Source organism: Cricetulus griseus, chromosome 7 (assembly GCF_003668045.3).
Source record: "Cricetulus griseus strain 17A/GY chromosome 7, alternate assembly CriGri-PICRH-1.0, whole genome shotgun sequence".
Classification (NCBI taxonomy): Eukaryota; Metazoa; Chordata; class Mammalia; order Rodentia; family Cricetidae; genus Cricetulus; species Cricetulus griseus.
Window position 1 is genome coordinate 87,890,233 of NC_048600.1, and position 13,839 is coordinate 87,904,071.

Sequence of the window (13,839 nt, forward strand, 5' to 3'; positions counted from 1 at the left end):
ACAGAATGATTGGTGTCTGGGATATTTCCAGCCAATAGCAGGGCAAACATGGCCAACACTCAGTTTTCTGCCATTTGTGACACCCTGGCCTTTCTGCCTCCTACAAAATCTACTCGGGGCCTGACAGAGTGCCAATAAACACACAGCTGCTCCAGCCGGAGTTTGATGTGGCCTGTGTTCCCAGCCCCTGAGGCATGGCTTTGAGACCTAGAGAGAGATGGTGAAGAAAAACTCAAAACCAAGTCAAGTGAGCCTCTGGGTCCAAGGATGAATTACTTGTAACTGCTCCAACAACACCGTTCCAGACCTTTAACCTACTTTGATATCACCTGTGTAAACTCCAGGGGGAAAAAGGAACAAGGAAGCTGACGAGACTGCTAAAGGAACACAGGAGTCCCTAGTAGTCCCCCACCCACCAAGCCAACACCACTGCCCACATCTGAACCCTGCCATCTGTAAGTCAGTGAGTGCCTAGAGCAGACAGCCCCCAGATGACAGAGAAAAGGTATCAGCGAGGAGGGAGAACACACACATCCTCATCGCTTCTCCATGCACAGACAGAGCCACCCAGCTCTGCAGGTGTCAGTGAGCTAGAGCAGCCTGTGGCCCTGCTGCCCTTAGAGTCCTTCAGAAGGGAACCACCAAAGGGAAAGACTCTGGGGAGACTCACTCCTGCTTCCAATGCCAATCATCCATCAGACCAAAGCAGGCCTCCTCAAGAGGCAGAAAGCCTGCAACCCATAGTAATTTAGGATATACAGTCTGGAACCTGAAAAATGAATGTGCAGGAGTAGAGGGGGCACCCACACCCAATGCCCATGGCCAGAGTTGCCACCAAACATCTAGTCTCCAAGCCTGGCCTTTCTACTCTCATTAGGATCAAGCCACACAGTATTCTTTTACCTCCAGTCTCCAGGACACTGGGACTGCCAGACATAGAGCTTACACAAATCAATAAAGATGGGGACAAGAGGACAGAAAGAGCCAGTGTTTGTTTAAATAGACTCAACAGCTACACCCAAGGGAAAAAAAATCTATATCCTAACACATGTACACTACGCCAAGCACTCATAAGAATGTTCATCACCACATTGATTATAACAGTGAAAAACAAAAACAACTTCAATGCTAATCTATAAAAAAAAATGGTTAGACTAAGCTACATCGGTAGCCTAAAAATGCAAATATTGTATACAACTGTATGCCAATAAAATTAAACAACTTACATGAAATGGACAGATTCACAGGAAACCACAAAGTACAAAAACTGACTCAGAAAGAAACAGAAAGTCTAAAAAAAAATGTAACAAATAGTGATTTAAAAATTACCCACAAAGAAAGGCTCAGGGCCAGATGGCTTCAACTGTACATTCTACCAAATATTTAAATAAGAATGAATACTAATCCTCATGATCTCTGAGAAAATACAGCCTCCAGACTAGGAACTTTGTTTGTAAACCATGTGTCTGATAAGGGTTTGTACATAGAATATGTAAAGGACACAAACAACCCAATAATAAAAAGCAACAAATAGCTCCATTTAAAAACAGCGAATGTGGGGCTGGGGAAATGACTCCACCGGTAAAAGGCTTTCTGTGCAAGTGTGAGGGCCAGATTTCAGGTCCCCAGAATCCACTTAAAAGCTCAGTGGGAGTGCAGACCTACCAGTAATCCTGGGGCACAGGAGGCAGAGACAGGGAATCCTCAAAGTCAGCTAGACTGGATGAATCGTGATCTCTGACCCTTCAGTGAGAAACCCTTCCTCTATATATAAAGTGGAGAGCAATCAAGGAAGACACTGGACATCAACCTTGGGACTTCACAGGCATGTGAACACATATGTGAAAATGGATATATGCCACATACATATATCCAACACGCACACAAATATATACCACATACATGTATGCCCCCAAAAAAATGTCTATATAGACATACTCCTACCCTGAGAAGAAACACAGATGGGCAGTAAGCATGGGAGAAGACACTCTGCATCATTAACCATCAGAAAACAGAGCAAGATCACAACGAGACGCCACATACATTGCTCAGATGGCCACAATTAAAACATGGAGGATGGAAAATCTGGGAGGACCAGAGCAAATATGACCAAAATAGATTGTATGACATTCTCGAAGAACTAAGCCTTCTTTTTTTGTTTTTGTTTTTTTTTTTGTTTTGTTTTGTTTTGTTTGTTTTTCAAGAGGGTTTCCCTGTGTAGTCCTGGCTGTCCTGAAATTCATTCTGTAGACCAGGCTGGCTTCCAACTCAGAGATCTCCTGCCTCTGCCTCCTGAGTGCTGGGACTAAAGGGATGAGCCACCAGTACCTGGCAAGATTTAATTTAAAAAGAAAGAAGAATAAATAATAACACAATGACATGGGGGTCCCATGTTCTCCTGGTAGGATGTAAAATGGCACACACGCTGTGGAAAATAACTTTGAATTTCTAAAAAAAAAAAAAATTAAACACAGAGCCAAGTAAGGTGGCACACATCTTTAATACCGGCACTCAGGAGGCAAAAGCAGGAGGCTCTCTGTGAGAGAAATGTCAGTGGGTTATACATGGCAAGTCCAAGGCCAGCCAGGACAATACAGTAAAACCCTGTTACAAGAAAAAATATTATATATATTATCTTCAATAAAAAACAAGAAAAATTAAACACAAAGATTCTACCTGGCCCAGAAATTCTATTTCAAAGTGTACACCTATTGTGTACTCAAATATTTGTACACAATTGTTCACAGCAGCATTTTGCACACTTGCCAAAAGGTTAAAAACTCCAAATGGGCAAATGAAAATGTGACTTATAGATACAATATAGATAGCATTCAGTCATGAAAAGGAAAGAAGTGTTGATTCGTGATATCATATAGGTGAACCTTGAAAAATTACGGTAAGCACAAAAAGACAAACACAAAAAGCTACATAGTAGAAGACGCAATCTATGAGTTTATGAGTTATCCAGAATAAAAGTGTCTGTGCAGACAGAAAGTAGGTTAGTAGCTTCTGGAGGAGGAAAGGTCAGAAGACTGGGGGATGATAGGCAAGAGACACTGGGTTGCTCTTAGGATGATGAAAACCTTCTATCATTCACTGTGGCAATGGTTGCACAACTCTGTGGATATACCAAAAATACTAAGTTGTACACTTTAAATGGGTGAGCTTACATCATGTGAATTATCTCAATAGAGACATCTTTAAACCCTACACAACAACTCACAAAAAAACAAAAAAAAAAAAAAACAATTTATTGTATCTAGGTAAGACATTCCCCCAGATGCATCGTTGTGGGGAAAAGCAAGCCAGGATGCAACACTGAATATGATCTCACTTTTATATTTAAAAAAATAAAAGAACCTATATACATGCACAGAAAACAAACTACCTCAAGCTATCAAAACAGCAATCAGGTCGAAAAGGGCAGATGGGGGCTGCTCTCCTTTTACATTAGGGCTGCTTCACACAGCAGAGCCAAATCACACATATAAATGATTTCTGTGAGGAAAACAAAAAGATGCGCAGAGGACACGGAGCATCTATTAGAGGAGAAACAGAAACTGACCACAGAGCAGAGGGACAAATGGCCAGCTTCCTAGTCGCTAACAGAACAGACATGATGAATAATAAGACAACATTGTTCATTCTATCACATTGGCCAGTGTTGGCAATATGGTGTGGTGGACATAGGATCCGGAGGGATGTGTGTAGCTGGGGTGATCTTTCTAGAGGACAATTTTGTGCTCAGTGTCCAAAGTCTCAAAAATGTCCATACGCTTTCTGGTCCAATAAAGCTGATCCTAAGAGGATATATGAACAACTGCACAAGGACAGGCACAAAGGGGTATTTACAGGTTAAAAGAGAGAAAAAAAAAGAAACAGTGAGAGTGCCCAGAGCAGGGAGGAACAAATGATGAAAAGAGCACGTCCACACAGTTACAATCCACAAGGGCCGGGCAAGGTGGAGCACTCAGGAGGCTGAAGGAAGCTGGAGGATCAAGAGTTCAGGGTCACCCTCATAACGAATAAAAGGCCAATCTGGGATATAGGAGACCCAATCTCAAAAAAGGAAAGGTCCCACAAGACAAATCTACGTAAATTCTGTCCACAGTGCACTGCTGGGGCAGGGCTGGAAACAAGAAGGAAGGCAGTCCCTCCCTTTCAGTTAAACATAAGTGCGTGTCTGCTGTAGAAGGACCGGTGTGAGGATGTGTGTCATCGAGAAGCATTGGACAAGGCCGAGTTGTCATCTCAAGTAAAGATGTTTCTTTGCTGTTTTGCTCTTCAGCATTTTTACAAATTGCTTTTTACATGTAATCCAGGTTTTAAAGATTTTGACACATATGTAGCGGCTCTGGTAGGCCTTGGTTTGGTTTTGTTTGCTTCCCCAAACCAAGCTTCAGGTCCATACCCCAGCTTCATAACAAGGAGTTCCCGAGACACTAGTCACACAGTGCTTGGAGATCACAGAAAGCCCTGAATTCAAGCCAACTTATTCTCAAGTACACACTTAGCTCTGTGTATCATTGACTAAGAAGCTTCTCTGAGTCACCCTAAACCCAACTCACACCCTGATTATCCAGCTGGTCATCAAAATCATCTTCTACAGTTCCCTCCTATGGATCAGTGAACCCCAACTGATGAAACACCCTCAAGACAAGGGCAGGATGCTGGTAATACCAGGCAGGATCCAACTTCCCAGGATCCTGGTCTTTACTCTGAGACCAAGCTATGCTGCAGATGGCCAGTCTACGCTGTTTAGAGAAGGCATGAAGCCCTTCTTACTAGGACATCAGATGTACCTCTCTCTGGCTGTGGAACAAATAACTCCAGAAGTTGGTGCATCAAAACCATTTATGTAATATTCAGGAGTCAAAATGCCATGTGGTAACAAGATACAGTTACTCAGTGGCCCCACTGGTATACCCACATGGATGGCAACAGAAGGACACATTTCATCACAGGGACCTCTCCACTAGCTGCTTGGGTGTCCTCAGAATGTGACAGCTATGTTCTCCCATAATAAGAGACACAGGAGAGGGGACACACAGAAGGAGCTCTATCATCCTGCACGCTCAATCTGGAATCATACACCATCACCCCCCATTGTATCCTATTATTGGGAGCAATAAATAGGGAACCCTGCCCACACTTGATGGGCAGGGGATTGGGTTCTATGAAAAACTATGTGTAGTCCCAGGAAGGTGACTCAATCAGTAAAGTGTTAGCCCCACAAACATGTAGACCTGAATTCAAATCCCAAGCATCCATGTAAAAAGTGAGGTGCTTCAGTAATGTGCCTACAATCCCAGCACTGGGAAGAGAAATGTGTATCCCAGAGGCATGCCAGATAGCACGCTAGCCAGCTGGAGAGCTCCAGGTTCAGTGAGAGATCATGTCTCAAAAAAAGAAAGAAAGAAAGAAAGAAAGAAAGAAAGGAAGGAAGGAAGGAAGGAAGGAAGGAAGGAAGGAAGAAAAAATCACTAAGGTAGAGAAGCAACTGAAGAAGACATACCTGATGCAGAACTCAAGCACGCATGCGTGCACACACACACACACACACACACACACACACACACACACACACACACACACAGTATGTGTGTGAATGTAACTTGAAATCAACAAGAAAGGCTCCTGCAAAACACAGGATCCAGGCTGACAAGTTAAAGAGAAATGACTTGATAGAGAGGAATACAGAGCACATGGTACCCAGACACCAGGAACCACATGGCAAAAGTGTGAAAGGAAAGAAATACACCCATTTGATGAGCACAGGATGGATCAGCCCAAGGACTGAGGCCTCTGGATCAAACATCTTTAAGGTGGAATGGAAAGGACAGCTGGGATCTAGACCTGAAGAGACTCTGAACACCAGGACTAGGGCTCCTTCTGTTAGTCAGAGGATTGGTTGCTGCAGAAAGATAAGAGGCAGCAGAGCCCAAATCTGAGGAACAGCCATGCTGCTACTACCCAGCTATGTGATAATGCTGTATGTTCCTCTCTTGATTTCCTCCATTAAAAATGGAACCATATAATCCTTGGCCTCCAAGAGTCTTATCACCCAGCCAGGGCCTGCTCCAAAGCCATGCCCAACAGACAGCAGCTACAGGCAGGAGTGTCAGGAAGCTTGTGGAATATACTTTCCCTTGCTGAGATACATTCTAGCAGCTTCAGGATACTTTGCATTTCGTGACTGCAGTAGTCTCCCCACAGACTGTATTTCTGGATGGCTGTTGACAAAGAGTGCTCCATGGTCCTAGGACTGGCATGGAAGGTAAGAAGAGCTGTGATTCCCCCTCAGCTGTGAGTAACACACCAGGTGGAAGATTCCTTTATACACGATGCTCAGGAGCAGAAACCAGCCAATGCAAGCTGGCCTCCACTGGGCTGGCCCAACTTCTCAGTGAACTTTCCAATGCGACAATTCTGCCCTTGGCAAGAGCATGTCTCCCTTTCCACCCAGAAGCAAGGTGACTCAGGCCAGCCATTTGAACCCATTCTCATCTCTCTGAGAATATTCTGCCCATCCAAAGGCATGCAACCCCACAAATGCTCACTGCCTTCCTAGCATTTTCCCATGTACCCTATAGCACAGAAGGAAGCCCTGGCCAGGGCATCCTTAGGAAGGGGACCTCCTTCCACCCGGAAACCAGCCCCCTGGATTTCACTGAGGAATGTGATCCAATGGCAGTGTCAGCTCAGCTGTCTATTTTATTATTAGCAACAACTGCTGCCACCCAAATCGAAGCAGTGGCCAGCATTCCCCCCTGGGCTCTGCTTTCACAGCCAGTCAACTAGGCCATAAAATAATCCCAGAACCAGCCCAGCCAAGGAAGTCACTGGCTGGGCCCCAGGGTTCCATCCGTTCAATCCCTGTCCTCTTCACCTCCCAATATAGAAACTGTCTGGTCTTCCCTCTGGAGGGCAAAGAGAGTCCTTGGGGAAGGTAATGCTGGAGGATGTTGGAGGGAGCAGGAGCAGACATGGACAAGAACTGCAGAAAGCCATTTGAGTTTAGGAAATCTCAAAAAATCATGCCCGAGCTCTCTCTTGTGGTTCCCGGCTGTGCAGGGAGTGAAGAAGAGGAAGTGATGGGCGGTAGATGGCGTTTGTATGAGACAGCTGTTCCCTAGTGTCTGCACAGTACTGGTTCCAGGACAGATACCAAAAATCCACAAATGCTCAGGCCTTGATATGAAATGCCACAGTACTTACATATTTGTGTGTTTTCCCATGTACTTTAAACCCGTTCTGCATTATTCATAATATCTAATGCAATGTAAATGTTATGTAAATGGGAAGGGACATGTGTATGTGATCAATATAGACACATGCTCTTGCGCTCTGTGTCTGTGTGTGTTTGTGCGTGTGAGCACATGTGAACCCTGGGGGATAGAAACTATATAGCCTTGCACATGCTAGGTACTAAACTCTATCCTCAGTTTTTAACAGGTTTTTATTCTGAGACAGGGTCTCACTACTAGGTTGCCCAAGACAGCCTTGAACTCATTCTGTATCTTGACTTTGTGATCCTCTGCCCCTGTCTCCTGATCAGCTAGGATTACAGGCATACAGTACCGGATCCAGCCAGACAAAAGCTTTTACTTGAACATTCTTGATCCAAGGTGAGTTGAATCTGTGGTTGCAGATCCTGTGGGTCTAACTGTAGAAGGCAATCATGGCAGCCCTTCCCACCTGCCTCCCCTGGCCCAAGGAAGTCCTACGCTGGCATGACTTCTCTCTGCAGACAGTCAATTCATTTTCCTCTTTTATGTTCCTTAGCCCCCAAGGGGCCTCTACCAACATTCTCCTTCCTCACAACTATTCTCATCCCACTAAAAGAAATGATACCCTCTGCCACCCACCTATCTACTGCCCATTGAGCAACCCGCCCCAGCTCTTGGCTCTGCTCCACCACTCCTCTGCTTGAAGAGGGGTGTTTGAGCAGCCTTGCTATACTCCTCTCTCAGGAGTGTGCATACTACACACATGAACAGTTCACAGAGCAGGAACAGAATAAGGCTGGCCAGAACTACATGAGCTAGTATGTGCACAGCATAGCCCAGGAGCCAGCATACACTCAGTGCCTGGCAACACAGGCCTCCTTAGTCCCGCCATTTCAGTCCGGGCACAGTCTGTCTGCAGGCGCAAAGGTGCAGTCAATAGCAAAGAAAACCCACAAAGATGAGTGAGGAAATGTTGTGTATCCACACAGGTCCTGCAAAACTAAAGTGGGAATGCTGGGTGCACCATGCTGAGGAAGGGGAAACCCGGGGTCAGAGCGGGTCCTTGTCTCCACAAAGAGGAGCATTTTTAAAAAAACAAACATACAGAAGAGGGAGGGGGATATGGCTCAGTGGGTAAAATCCTTGCCATACAAGTATGAGGACTGGGGTTCAGATCCCCAGAGCCTATGTAAATGCTGAGTTGGTATGGTGGTCTGTCTGTAACCCCAAATGCATGGGAAGCAGAGACAGGGTTCTCTGCTGGATAACTAGACTAGTCAAACTGGTGAGCTCAATGTTCAAGTGGAAGACCTGGTCCAAATATATAAGGTGGAAAGAAACTGAAAAAGACACTGGACTTTAACTTCTTCTCTCTCTCTCTCTCTCATTCTCTCTCTCTCTCTCTCTCTCTCTCTCTCTCTCTCTCTCTCTCTCTCTTTCTCCACACACACACACACACACACACACACACACACACACACACACACACTTGGAGCCACATTCATATATGCACCCAAGGACATGCAGGGGTGCACGCACACAGGCACATATACTTACAAATAGCCACATATACTTACAAATAGCCCATACACATACATATGGAGTTTTGCCAACAGGTTATATAAATCCAGAAGAGACAGACAGCAGAACGCACAGCACACACCCTTACAAGGCATCAGATGTACCTCCATTGCTACCTGAGCATCAAGTACACCATGTCGTCCTGGTCCATTATGGTTTCAGAAGTCCCTATGCACAGGATAGTCAGGACAGAGGGCCAGGTCTAATGGCCTGGTTGCTTATGGCCTCCTTCTTGGGCCTAGATATCAGGTGCTCAAGAAATATGTGCTGAATGTGTAACTAACAACTCTTCTGAGAAAGGCAAGAATGAAGCAAACCATGGAAACTGAGTCTTAGGCCTTGGAGTGGCCAGGACCGATTCCTTGTGATGGCTAGACTTGATCTAGATTCTAGACAGTCCAGGGCTCCTGCTGCACAGAGCTGTCTGTCCCCTGACCACATACTGCACTCCTCACCAGTAACAGTCAGCTCCATCTCCTTCCAGAATAAAATCTTGTCCCCTGCAAGTGTCACCACCCTGCATGTTTCTCACTCCTACCTTTAACTCGCCCTCCCCACCATCCCACACGGGGCCAGCCCCTCTGCTGTTAAAGGAACTCCTTCACTACTTCACCAGGGGTCCAGAGCCTGCAGTAGTCGGAACACAACAAAAGACCCGTTAAAATGCAGTTTCCTTAGGTCCACTCCCAAGCATTTCTGATCCTTAACCAGACAAGTTGCATTTCTAGCAAGTTCTCAGGTGGCCATAGACATATACATTGTGTTTAAGGAGGAAAGTGTGTAGCAGGGACCACTCCTGAGCAGAGAGACTAGAGCAGAAACGGAACAAGATGCAGAGGGTGGAAAGAGGATAGAGGTTTCTTACAGAGAACATCTTGAAGATTAGGCAGATACGTTAGACCCCTGAGACATGACTCAGATGCAAATCCATGACTCAGATAGCAGCCAGGCCATGAAAGGGTAAATGGTAAGAAGCAGAGAGGCTGAACTGAAACTGTAAAAGCTCTGGACAAGAAAGTCCAAGACATAGGGCTCCACAATGAATTCTCCCAACCACTTAAAGAGGAGTTCATACCAGTGTCCTGAAACTCTTTCCAAAATACAAGAGAGGGGAAGACTTCATGACCTATCCTCTGAGACATGAATTACCAACATCAACTAAAGAAAAATCACAGGCCAATAACTCTAAGGGACATAGAAGCAAAAATCCTCAGCAAAAAACCAGAAGACCAAATCCAACAGCATATTAATTATATACCATGTTGGTTTCATTCCAAAAAATGCAAACTTGGTTCTATGTAAGAAAATTTATGTAGCATATGATATTAATAGAAGAGGAAAAAATAATTGTTTCAATGGATACAGAAGTACTTGACAAAACCCAATATGCTTTCAAGATGAAAGGCACTCAGAGGCCCAGAGCTTCCCAAAACAGCACAGGCTATCATCATCATTCTCGGACAGCCACCATAGCTAGATCCTAGTGTTGAAGGCACAACATGCTTTGATTGTAAGACATGGAGAAAACCAGCTGGAACACTGATCTGGACAGCCGCCTTCCTGCTGGGCAGCTTTCATACTGCTAGAAGGGGCTATGCATCTCCCCAGTGGTGGAGGAGTCATCAATGGACTCCCAAGGTGGACCCTGCATACTACAGTACTGACCTGACCAGCAAAGTGTGCCTAGTGATGCGATAATGACTGTTAAAGGGGTAACCAACACCTTTCAGCCAGGATTTGAAGCCTGATCCACAGAAGGGAATCCATACCTAGAACTGTACACTTCATCAGATGCCCATGTCTCAGGAGGTCACAAGCCACAGGAGAGAGATCTGCTATCTTGATTTTGCCAAACCGAAATCTTGTCAAACTGCCTTCTAAATATTTAATATTTGTTTATACACATTCTTCTCAACCTTGGTCAAAGAAACTTCTTTTTGCAGTAAGCGTCAGAGACTCAGGACGGCTCAGAGTACTGAGAATAAAGTGACTGTTAGAGTGTTCAGCTCTAAATGGGAGATCTATATCAACCCCTCCCCCAGGCTCAGGGAAGGGGTAGAAAGAATGTAACAGCTGGAAAATGGAAGAGAAGTGCTGTAACATGGTCACTGCACTCATGAACTCACAGCAACTATGGTTACCTACACAAGACTTGTACAAGACCAAGCCAGTCAACATTCTAGCATAGCTGGGAGAGAGGCTACACCCCCACCGAAAGGTTACTGGCACTTGGTAGATTATGACTTGTGATGAGCCCTCTGCCACAGGCTGTTGCCACCATGTCTACCTTGCCACAATGAACTTGAATCCCTCTGAGACCGTGAGGCAAGATAAACCATTCTTCCTTTAGGTTTGCTCCTGTCACAGCAATAGGGAGCCAATCTCAAATAGTTAGTACCAAACAATAAGGAGCCAACCTCAGACAGTTGCTACCAAACAAAGTGATATGCATATTTAACACAGCCCCTAAAAGAATCCTGGCTACTATAGAAGCTAAAAAATGACTCTAAATTTGATATGGAAATTTAAAGAATCTGGAATAGCCAACACATTCTTTTAAGATGGGATCTGGAGATCAAACTCGGGTCCTGGGGCTTGTTCTTTATTGAAACGGCTAACTCCCCAGCCCTGATCTTTCACTGTTTAAGTTTCCTCAGTGACCTCCATACTGCTCTCCATAGCAGCTGCTCCACTTCTCATTCCCACCAGGAGTCTGCTCACAGTCTCACCAATACTTACAATCTTTGGGATATTTTTAGTTCTAGCTCTCCTGGGAGGTACTATCTCACTGGGGTTCAGTCTGTGTCTTTCTGACAGTTAATGGTATTGGATACCCTCACATGCTTATTGGCCATTTGAATGTCTTCGTTGAATAAATGACTTTTAAAATATCTAGCCTATTTCTCAAGCATATAAATTAACGTGTGTGTGTGTGTGTGTGTGTGTGTGTGTGTGTGTGTGTGTGTGTGTGTGTAAACGTGAGTGTGGATGAATGCAGAGGCCAGAAGAGGGCATCAGATCCCCTGGAGCTAGAATCACAGGTGGTTATGAGCTGTCTGGTGTGGGTGCTGGGAATCAAACTCTGGTCCTCTGTAAAAGCAGCAATCACTCCTCCTAATTACTCAGCCATTTCTCCAGCTCCCATAGCCTCCTATCTTTTCATGTAGTTTGCAAATATTTTCCCACTCTACAGTGAGCCTTTCCCTCTGTTGTTTCTTTGCTATACAGAAACATGATCACTGCATTCCTACAAAATATCTAGAAAGCAAATAGACTGGTGGTTGCCAGGGGTTGGGGGTGGAGAGTGGAATGGGTGGGGAGTAACTGTTGGGGGTGTTTATTTGAGGACGATGAAAATAAAATATTTTGGAACTAGATAGACGTGGTGGTTCTACAATACTTCGACCTTGTGAAATGCCAACAAATTGTTTACTTTAAAATGATTAATTTCATGTTATATAAATTTCATCTCCATTTCTTTAAATGGAATGGAGGAGTAAAACAATGTTAAAGTATCAAAAGAGAGAGCCACTACTTATCTCTAGAGAGGCTGCCAAGTAGAAATGCAAGCTCACTGTAGCTGGGGTTCTCGAGATTAGACAGAAATCCAAATTTTTATGTAAGCTCTCTCTCAATCTTTATACACTGGTAACCAACTCATTATTAATCAACTAAGTGTTTAAAAATCATCTCTGCATGGGTGGAACGCATTAAATTTGGAAGCCAAATCAGCCCACAAGACATAGTATCAATCACACTCCGTCTGGACAATATAAAGCTGTTGAATATTCCCAATTTGGAAACTTAGATGATATAAGGCATCTCAGGGGTAGTCTCTTGGGCCCCCTGAAATGTGCCAGAACTGGGTACTGATCAGGTACTTTACAAACACCACCCACACTCCTTCCCCTCAGTTATCGGGAGTGGTGGGGAGGGGGCTGCTACAGAGCTGGAGACTTGGAGGGATCAAGCAACTTTCCAAAGTGAGCACTTTTAAATAAGGCAAAAGCAGGATCAAGTCAAGATGCACCGAGATTTGCCAAGACAACATCTACCCCGCATGCCAGCATCTCATTAAATCTTTCCTTCAAAAACCTGCATCCACCAGTCTCGCCATCACAATGAGCAATAGACAAAGGGTTTGTTTGTTTCTGTTTGTTTGGCCTTTCAAGACAGGGTTTCTCTTTATAACAGTCCTGGCTGTCCTGGAACTCACTTTGTAGACCAGACTGGCCCTGAACTCACAGAAATCTGCCTGCCTCTGCCTCTGCCTCCGCCTCTGCCGCTCGGGTGCTAGCCCCCGCATTTGCTCACTCCCCCAGTCTTCCCACCACCACTCTAATCCTCCTGCAAATCCACAGCCAGTGTACATACAGATCTGATGACATCTCCTTCCCCGGCCTCCATCATTTTGTCACCCCCACGGACATTCATGGGCCTCCTCACTGGACCCCAGGCCTTCCTGGCACCCCTTTCTCACAGCTCCACACACTGCAGCCTTATGATCTTTTGAAAACAATACATCCAGCGGCATCAGTTTCCAGCTTCAAACCCTCCAGTTGCCAGTACCTGTCCCTGCATGGTCCAGAGAGGTCAAGCTATTTGTTTGGGAATGTGGACATCGATCCCAGGACTCCCATCTTGTAGTCTGAGATTGGGGAACTACATCCTCAAATATATGCCATCATTCCCCATACTCACCCTAACCTGCCACCCTCAGCTCCCTGAAGAAGAGACAGCACAACCAAGGAGGGGAAGAAAGAAAGTTAGTCTGTGGCCGGCAGGCATGTGGACAGGGAACCTAGCAGTCCTGGCCAGGTTATGCAAGTCTAGGGCCTAGACTCTAGATCACCCAAGTCTACCAGGAGGGGCACAAAGGCCCTGGCTCAGGTAGGGGTCCTTCAAACCTCTAGAGCACACAGGTTCCCTCTGTTTCCACCCAAAGTCCCACACCAACCACACTCTGAGAGCTCTAGGCTAAGTAGAAATCAAGCAAAGAGTTCTTTTCACCTATGTTCTAGAAATGCCA

General features: G+C 45.2%; 1 protein-coding gene across 5 annotated transcripts in view; it reads right to left on the reverse strand.

Annotated features, from left to right (window-relative positions):
• Positions 1-13,839, reverse strand: part of Rap1gap2 (RAP1 GTPase activating protein 2) — a 182,639-nt gene that overhangs the window by 58,373 nt on the left and 110,427 nt on the right. The window lies entirely within an intron of this gene.